This window comes from Orycteropus afer, unplaced genomic scaffold (assembly GCF_000298275.1).
Source record: "Orycteropus afer afer isolate SDZICR_OR568_19922 unplaced genomic scaffold, OryAfe1.0 scaffold00318, whole genome shotgun sequence".
Classification (NCBI taxonomy): Eukaryota; Metazoa; Chordata; class Mammalia; order Tubulidentata; family Orycteropodidae; genus Orycteropus; species Orycteropus afer.
In genome coordinates this window covers 260,150-268,240 of record NW_006921905.1, presented here as the reverse complement: position 1 = coordinate 268,240, position 8,091 = coordinate 260,150, and the positions used below count along the sequence as shown (strand labels likewise).

Sequence of the window (8,091 nt, the reverse complement as noted above, 5' to 3'; positions counted from 1 at the left end):
CTGACAGTCCACAGCTCTGTCTGTCTCTGTACTCACTGTTTTCATTCAGGTTCTTCCACTAGTTGGTGCCTAATCCATTTCTATATACTTCCTTTCAAATCTCAGGGCTCCAGGATTATCTTCTGTATCTCTGTCAATTAGTTTCTCTTTTCTTTGTTGAAGAGGGTCTGTGTAGTTTGTCTGCCTATTCTGCCATCTTACCAGAAGTGAAAAAAATGGTACGTTTCTTGACTAATGTTAAGATTTGTGTATTTGATTTCATTATATGCTGTTCAAGGTGTCTTTGGGACTATAATTCTTTGACACGCCCAAAGACTAGGCCCATTATAGAATTCCTGCCATTAAAGGAAGCTTGACGTCCATGTTTATCAATTTAAAGCACCTGATCTGAGGATTTGGCATTGTCAGCCTTAATGTCAGAGATTTAGGAGAAGCTGGGCCTCCTGCAGAAACTCATTCTGGATGCTTTGATAATCAAGTAACCACATCACTCCATGAAAGGAGGAAGAGGCAACACATCCTCTCATTCTGCTTTCCTATTCCATACTTCTTCCCTTCAGAAAATGGATGTGTACCTGCTGCCTTCTGATGCTCATCTACTTCCTTCTTCTTGCTTCTGGTTCTTTATGTATATTTATGCTTTATTTTTATTAATGTCATGATGGACAAGGTATCTCAAGTCTTCCAGTCTATCACAACTCAAGACACATTAGAACAGACTGCGATGAATATTTTAAATTATTATTTAATAAACTTAAATATTTAAAATTTGAAATGACAAATTCAAATCTACTCTGTCAGAGCACCATGTTTTTTCCCAAGTACAATTCCTCTTTGAAATATTTCATCTATTCACTGTACATTCATTTAGTGTATTTATTAATTACCTGACATGTAAAGCAGTATGTTAGGCACAAGGGATATAATATTGAGTAGAATAGACAAAGCCCCTTTTCTTATGTAATTTATGTTCTACTCAAGGAAAGACACAGTGATAATTAGTTCTCATTTAAAGCTTAGAGTGTTATGAATATAAGTGCAGTGTGTCCTTATTTGGGATATCTAATCTATATAAGGATTCAAGAGGAAATAACAGAGGGAAATGGCAGTCTTAAAAAGGTGAAGAGAAAAGAGAAGAGATAAGACAGAGGGAACAGCATACGAAAAGGCCCTGAGGTGGTGAGAAGGACAGTGAATTGTTCATGCAAGTTCTTGTTAAGATTTTGGATTTTACTCTAATAACAATGGAAGTTCCTGAGTCATTATTAGTACAAGAGGAAATCTTCATGTATACACTGTATATTTTTTAAAAAATACATTTTGTTGGAATATAACTTATATAATGTGAAATAAATAAAACTAAAGTGATATGTGTCAATGCATTTTTTTTTTGCAGTGTTCCCTTCCTTCCCCTTAAAGTTTCCTTCTATATATAAACCTTTCCTTGACTTTTTACAATAATGAACTAATACTATGTTGTCCTTCTGTGACTGACTTATTTCACTCAGCATAATGTCCTCCAAGTTCATCCAGTTATGCGGTGTTTTGAACACTCTCAATTATTCTTTAGTGTCATATAGTTTATATAAATTAGTTTATATTATTTATAGTTTATATAAATTAATATATTAACCAAACCAAACTCACTGCCATCAAGTCAGATCCAACTCATAGCGACCCCTCCTTGGGTTTCTGAGGCAGTATCACTATGGAAGTATATGTATGTATATATTTGACTGATAATCAAAGCATGGACATTTGAATCAGGCAAACCTTAATGTGAATGCTTGTTCAGTGGCTTACTAACTGTATGACTTTGCAAAGATTACTTTATCCTCTGTGCTACAGTTTTCTCTTCAGTAAAGTAGGGATAATAATTATTCCCACTCCATACAGTTTCTAGGTATATTAAATTACATAATACATTAAAAATATTTAGTAAAGTACCTGGTATAGCAAGCATTCAGTATATGTTAGCCATTATACACATTACTTTGGGATTATTCCTGAATAGGTTTCAAGTGCTTAATGCCCTTTTCCTTTCCTCCATCTGATAAACATCCCCATATCATTTGCCAGATGTTCACATTTATAAAATCAGAATAACATAATATGGGCTTTCATTTTCCCAGGACTCATCATGTCCAATGGCCGGGAATGGAAGGAGCAAAGAAGGTTTGCCCTGACTACATTCAGGAACTTTGGTTTAGGAAAGAAGAGCTTAGAAGAACGCATTCAGGAGGAGGTCCACTACCTCATCGAGGGAATAGAAGAGGAGAAAGGTGAGGGTTTCATAGGACAGGTGCAGGAGCTTGTGGAACAATCATTCATTGAACAGATACTTATTAAGTGCCTGGGTTCCTCTCCCGTGCCTAGCACTGTGCTAGGCATTAAAGGTATTAATAGTGAACAACTAACCACGGACTCTACCCTCATGGATTCATGACACGAAGACAGGCATTAAACACATTACTGAATTTAAACCCAAACCATAAATTTGACTCCACTAGCATTACCTGAGTACTTGCTTTTTGTCTGAGCCTGTGCAGGGTGCTGTGTGCAGAGCCTCATATGTGGTATGTCATATAGTGTACACTCTCCTTAGAAAGCAGAAACAAATCACTCTGAAGGATCCATCTCTTCCTTCCTCTGCCTCCAGGACAGCCTTTTGACCCTCACTTCAAGATCAACAATGCAGTTTCCAATATCATTTGCTCCATTACTTTTGGGGAGCGTTTTGAGTACCAGGATGGTCAGTTTCAGGAACTGCTGAAGTTGCTGGATGAAGCCTCATATCTGCAAACTGGAAGGTGCTGCCAAGTAAGCAATTCTCTTTCCATATCTTGCTTAGGATTTTGGGGCTGGTGTCTGATACAGATGATTTCTTCCCTTTTTATTCATTTTTAGCTAAAATATAACCTTTTCAATGAACTTCAACAAAAATGAATCTGAAATCAATTTATTAATTTTACTTTTTTTAATAACACTAAATATTATTTAGTGAGAATGGCCAGACTTCCTCTCGTGTACTTTGGTCATGTTGTCAGAAGAAACTATTCTCAGAAGGCAATGCTTGGTAACTAGAGATTCAGTAAGAAAATTGGGAAGACCCTCAAAGAGATGAAATGACACATTGGCTGTCTTGATGGGCTCCAGAATAGCAAATATTCTGAGGATGGCACATGCCAAAGGGGCGGGGAGTGCACATCTTCTGACCTTTTCTAACCCCACAAGAGAAAGACAGAAATCACGATCAGTTTAAGAATAACCGCACCCCTGAAAGTGTGTACGCCAGTCACTTCATGCCTTTATCTTCCCCCATTTTAGATAGCAAATTTCTAATTTGCCCATCCCTATCAAACCAGTACTCTGAGATAAGCACGTTCTTTTCTCTGGAGAATCTTCTGTTCTGCTTGGAAACTTTGGGAATCTGCATCCATAAACAAGCAAAGCCCAGCCCAGTGCAAGCCATCAAATTACAGCAACTTAACACCAGCTCAGTGTCAAACATCTTCCTCTTCATTTGGTTAGGTTCTTGTCAGCTCAGGCCTAGCCATCCCACCTAGGTCATGGGTACTAGCTGCCAAGTTTGGGAGTCACACTCTTCCCTTCACTTCAGACCAGCCAGCACCTTCTCTCTCTCATCCTCAGTCCTCGGGGACTATTTCAATGCCCGTAAGCTCATAACTCCTTGCATTTCAGACCAGCCAGCCCTTTTTGTCATCCTTAGCCTCTGTGGCCTAGGTCAAAGAGTACCAAACTTGGCCCATTTCTTCTTTGCTGCACTTCCCCCATTTCTGCTCAAATGGAACCAGGTGGTCACAAGCGAGTAGCATACAAACCTATTTCTCACTGCGTCCTTTAACTTTCAGGGGTTTCTCTCATGGATCATGACTTTCCTGCCTCGATGCACCCAAAGCCTAACTACTTGGATGAAATTCAAAAAAGCCAAGCAGTCTTTATTATTATTATTATTTTGTAGGTCCTGTCTTCAAATGCAGATCTTCTGTTCTCTCAGTTGTTCTAGTTGGGGCTCAAGTTTTCTACCTAAGCCCCTAATACTCTACTCACAGGGCTTGAAACAAAAGACTGTCTCTGCTGGACAAATTCTATTTCCCCTTTTAACATATCCAATCAAGTATCAGCTGAAGGCACACTTATGTGCTCTCTGTTATCCATACCCTATAATAATTTCTAATGTACAAGCAGGTAAGAGAAAATTCAATACCCATAGTACATTCAGATAAACATATAATCCTTTTTAAGACATTCCAGGTTCATCTCTTTACATTGATTACCTTCTCACTCTATGTATATGGCTTTGAGCCTTTGTCTGGGTGTAACCAAAAGCCCTAGCCTCTGGATCAATTCTCTCCTTTAATAGGTAACACTAACCAAAGTAACCACTTAAAAATCCAAAATTTCACTTCCCAGGCTCCTTCCTTCTTTGTTTTACAAAGTCCCATACTTCTTCTCTGAGTCTGGAGCCACTGCAATGAATCCCACCACTTCTGACACCAACTGTTCCTCCTGCAGCTCCCACCACCTCTTTGCTGGGTTTGATAATTCACTGCAGTGGCCACACAACACTCACAAATTATGGGGTTTATTAGGGAAGCACCAGACTACAATTCAAGTTCAGAAACATGCTCAGTCTCTCCCAGCCCTTCGTCTTTCAACCAACAGTCTCTCTCAGTCTGTCTCCCAGTAGTGTGTGTCTCTCAGTCTCTCTCAGCAGCACATGTCTCTCAAATCTATCTCTCAGCAATGTGTGTCTTTCACATTTCCCAGCTGGCAGTGAGAGAGATTTCTTCTGTCTCCAGGAGGGCTCCTTTTGAGCCTGGAAAAGTGGTCAAACTAACCAATCAAATATCAGAATTCTATACACCTGAGAGAGAGAGAACTTCCCAGAAAGTTGCTTCATGTCACTCTTAGCAGAAATACCCCAGGTGGATAACTTTAACAATCAGGAGCTACTCATGGCAAATCCCACCAAAGAGCTGATTTGCAGTCATTATAGGGAATAACTACTACCAGCTGCTCAGCCAAGTTGACACCTGACCTTAACTACCACGCCACCCCAAACAGACATGGATATTAGGATTTGCAATGCATCACAAAATGGAAGATGATGGCTAGAAGGACCACATCAAGCAATTAATCACAGTGCAGTACTGGACAATATTTAGTTCTGCTATAGATAGGGTGGGAGCTCTGGTAGCACAGTGCCTAAGGCACTTGACTGCTAATCAGAAGGCTGGCAGTTCAAACCCACCAGCCACTCCTTGGAAGGAAGATGGGGCAATCTACTTCCATAGTGATACTGCCTCGGAAACCTAAGGAAGGGGTCACTATGAGTCAGATCTGACTTGACGGTATGTAACAACAACAACATAGATAGGGTGACTATGAGTTTTAGCCAAGTCTATGGCACTTACAACAACAACAAAAAAACAGTTATACAAAGAGCATTTCCAACATTTATGTAAGGTACAGACTTTTATCATGTGTACACCTATGCATCTATCTCATGGCAGAAGGCAGGAAAGCCAGGGCCAATGGCACCTAGATCCAGGTAAGGGGAAGGAAAGAGCACCAACCCAAGGCAGGAACCAGGAAAGCAAGGGCTGATGGCAGCTGGATCCAGGTAAGGGGAGAGCAGAGAGACTTGGAATAGCTAATGGAGACAAACTTGTCTGTCTCAAATGCCAGTGGGGTTGCCTGTGATGCACAGGTTTCAGCAGAGCGTCCAGACAGAAACAGATTCAGAAGAAGGAAGAGGCCATCCACTTCTCAAATAATTGGTCAGGGAAAACATTATGAATAGTAGAGAAACACTGTCTGATACATTACTGGACAACTTTATGAATAGCCCTGAAACATTGTCCAATACAGTGCTGGAAGGTGAGCCCCTTAGGTTGGAGGGCACTCCAAATATGACTGGGAAAGAGCTGCCTCATCAGAGTAGAGACTACCTTAATGATGTGGTTAGAGTAAAGCTTTCAGGACCTCTGTTAGCTGACGTGGCACAACTCAAAAGGAGGAGAAACAGCTGCAAATATCCATTATCAGAACAAGGAATGTATGAAGTATGAATCTAGAAAAAAAGGAAGTTGTCAAATATGAAATGGAATGCATAAGACTTGATATCCTAGGAATTAGTGAGCTGAAATGGACCAATTTTGGCCATTTTGAATCAGACAACCATATGATCGACTATGCCAAGAATGACAAATTGAAGAGGAATGGTGTGGCATTCATCATCACATAGAATGTTTTAAGGTATGTCCTGAAGTACAATTCTGTCAGTGATAGGATACCCCTACAAGGAAGGCCAGTTATTACTACTATTATTCAAATTTACACACCAACATCAAAGCCAAAGGTGAGGAAATTGAAGATTTTTACAACTTCTGCAATCTGAAATTGACCAAACATGCAATCAAGATGTGTTTATTATCATTGGTTATTGGAATGCAAAAGTTGGAAGCAAAGAAGAATCACCTGCAGTTGGAAAATAGCTTTGGTAATAGAAATAATGGTGGAAGTCGCATGATAGAACTTTGCAAGACTAATGACTTATTCATTGCAAAGACCTTTTTTCAACAACACAAATGGTGGCTATACACATGGACTTTTCCAGATGGAGTACACAGGACTCAGATAGACTACATCTGTGGCAAGAGGCGATGGAAAAGCTCAATATCTTCAGCCAGAATGAGGCCAGGAGCTGATTGTGGAACAGACCATCAACTGCTCATATGCAAGTTCACGTTGAAGCTGAAAACAGTTAAAATGAGTCCACAAGAGCCAAAATATGACCTTGAATAGATCCCTTCTCAATTTAGAGACCACCTAAAAAATAAATTTGATGCATTGAACATCAGTGACCAAAAACTAGAGGAATTTTGGGATCACCTAAGAGCATCTCCCATGAAAAAAGCAAAAAGACACTAAAAAGACAGAAAATGAAGACCAAAATGGATGTCAGAGGAGACTATGAAACTTGACCTTGAGTAGAGAGTAGCTAAAGCAAATGGGAGAAATGACAAGGTAAATGAGCTGAACATAAGATTTCAAAGAACAGCTCAAAAAGACAAAATTATTATAATGAAATGTGCAAGGAACTGGAGTTAGAAAACCAGAAGGGAAGAACATGCACAACATTTCTCAGTCTGAAAGAGCTGAAGAAAAAAAATTAAGCTTTGAAATACAATGTTGAAAGATTCTATGGGAAAAATATTGAATGATGTGGGAAACATCAAAAGAAGATGGAAGGAATACATAGGGTCACAGTTCCAAAAAGAACTGGTCAATGTTCATCCATTTCAGGAAGTGGCATATGATCAAAAACTAATGGTATTGAAGGAAGAAGTGGAAAATGCACTGAAGGAAGTGGCAGAAAACAAAGCTCCAGGAATTGACACAATACCCATCGAGATGTTTCAGCAAACATGCCGTGCTGGAGGCACTCACTCGGTTATGCCAGCAGATTTGGAAGACAGCTACCTGGCCAACTGACTGAAAGAGATCTACATTTGTACACATTCCAAAGAAAGGTGATCCCAGAGAATATGGAAATTTCAAGCAGTATCATTAATACCACACGCAAGAAAGATCTTACTGAAGATAATTCAAAAATGGTTGCAGCAGTATATTGACAGAGATCTTCCAGAGGTACAAGCTGGATTCAGAAGAGGATGTGGAACTAGGGATATCTTTGCTGATGTCAGATGGATCTTGGCTCAAAGCAAAGAATACCAGAAAGCTGTTTACTTGTGTTTTATTGACTATGCAAAATCATTCAATTGTGTGGATCATAAGAAATTATGGATAACATTGAGAAGAATGAGAATTCTAGAACACTTAATTGTGCTCATGAAGAACCTGTTCATTGACCAGGAGGCTGTCATTCAAATAGAACAAGGGGACACTGCATGGTTAAAAATCAACATCATAGTTGTATCCTTTCACCATACTTATTCAATATGTATGCTGAGCAAATAACCCAAGAAGCTGGACTATGTGAAGAAGAAAGTGGCATCAAGATTGCTTTGCTTGCTGAAAGTGAGGATAACTTGAAGTACTTAC

General features: G+C 39.5%; 1 pseudogene; it reads left to right on the top strand.

The window, feature by feature from the left end:
- Positions 1-8,091, top strand: part of LOC103206457 — a 59,870-nt pseudogene that overhangs the window by 17,978 nt on the left and 33,801 nt on the right.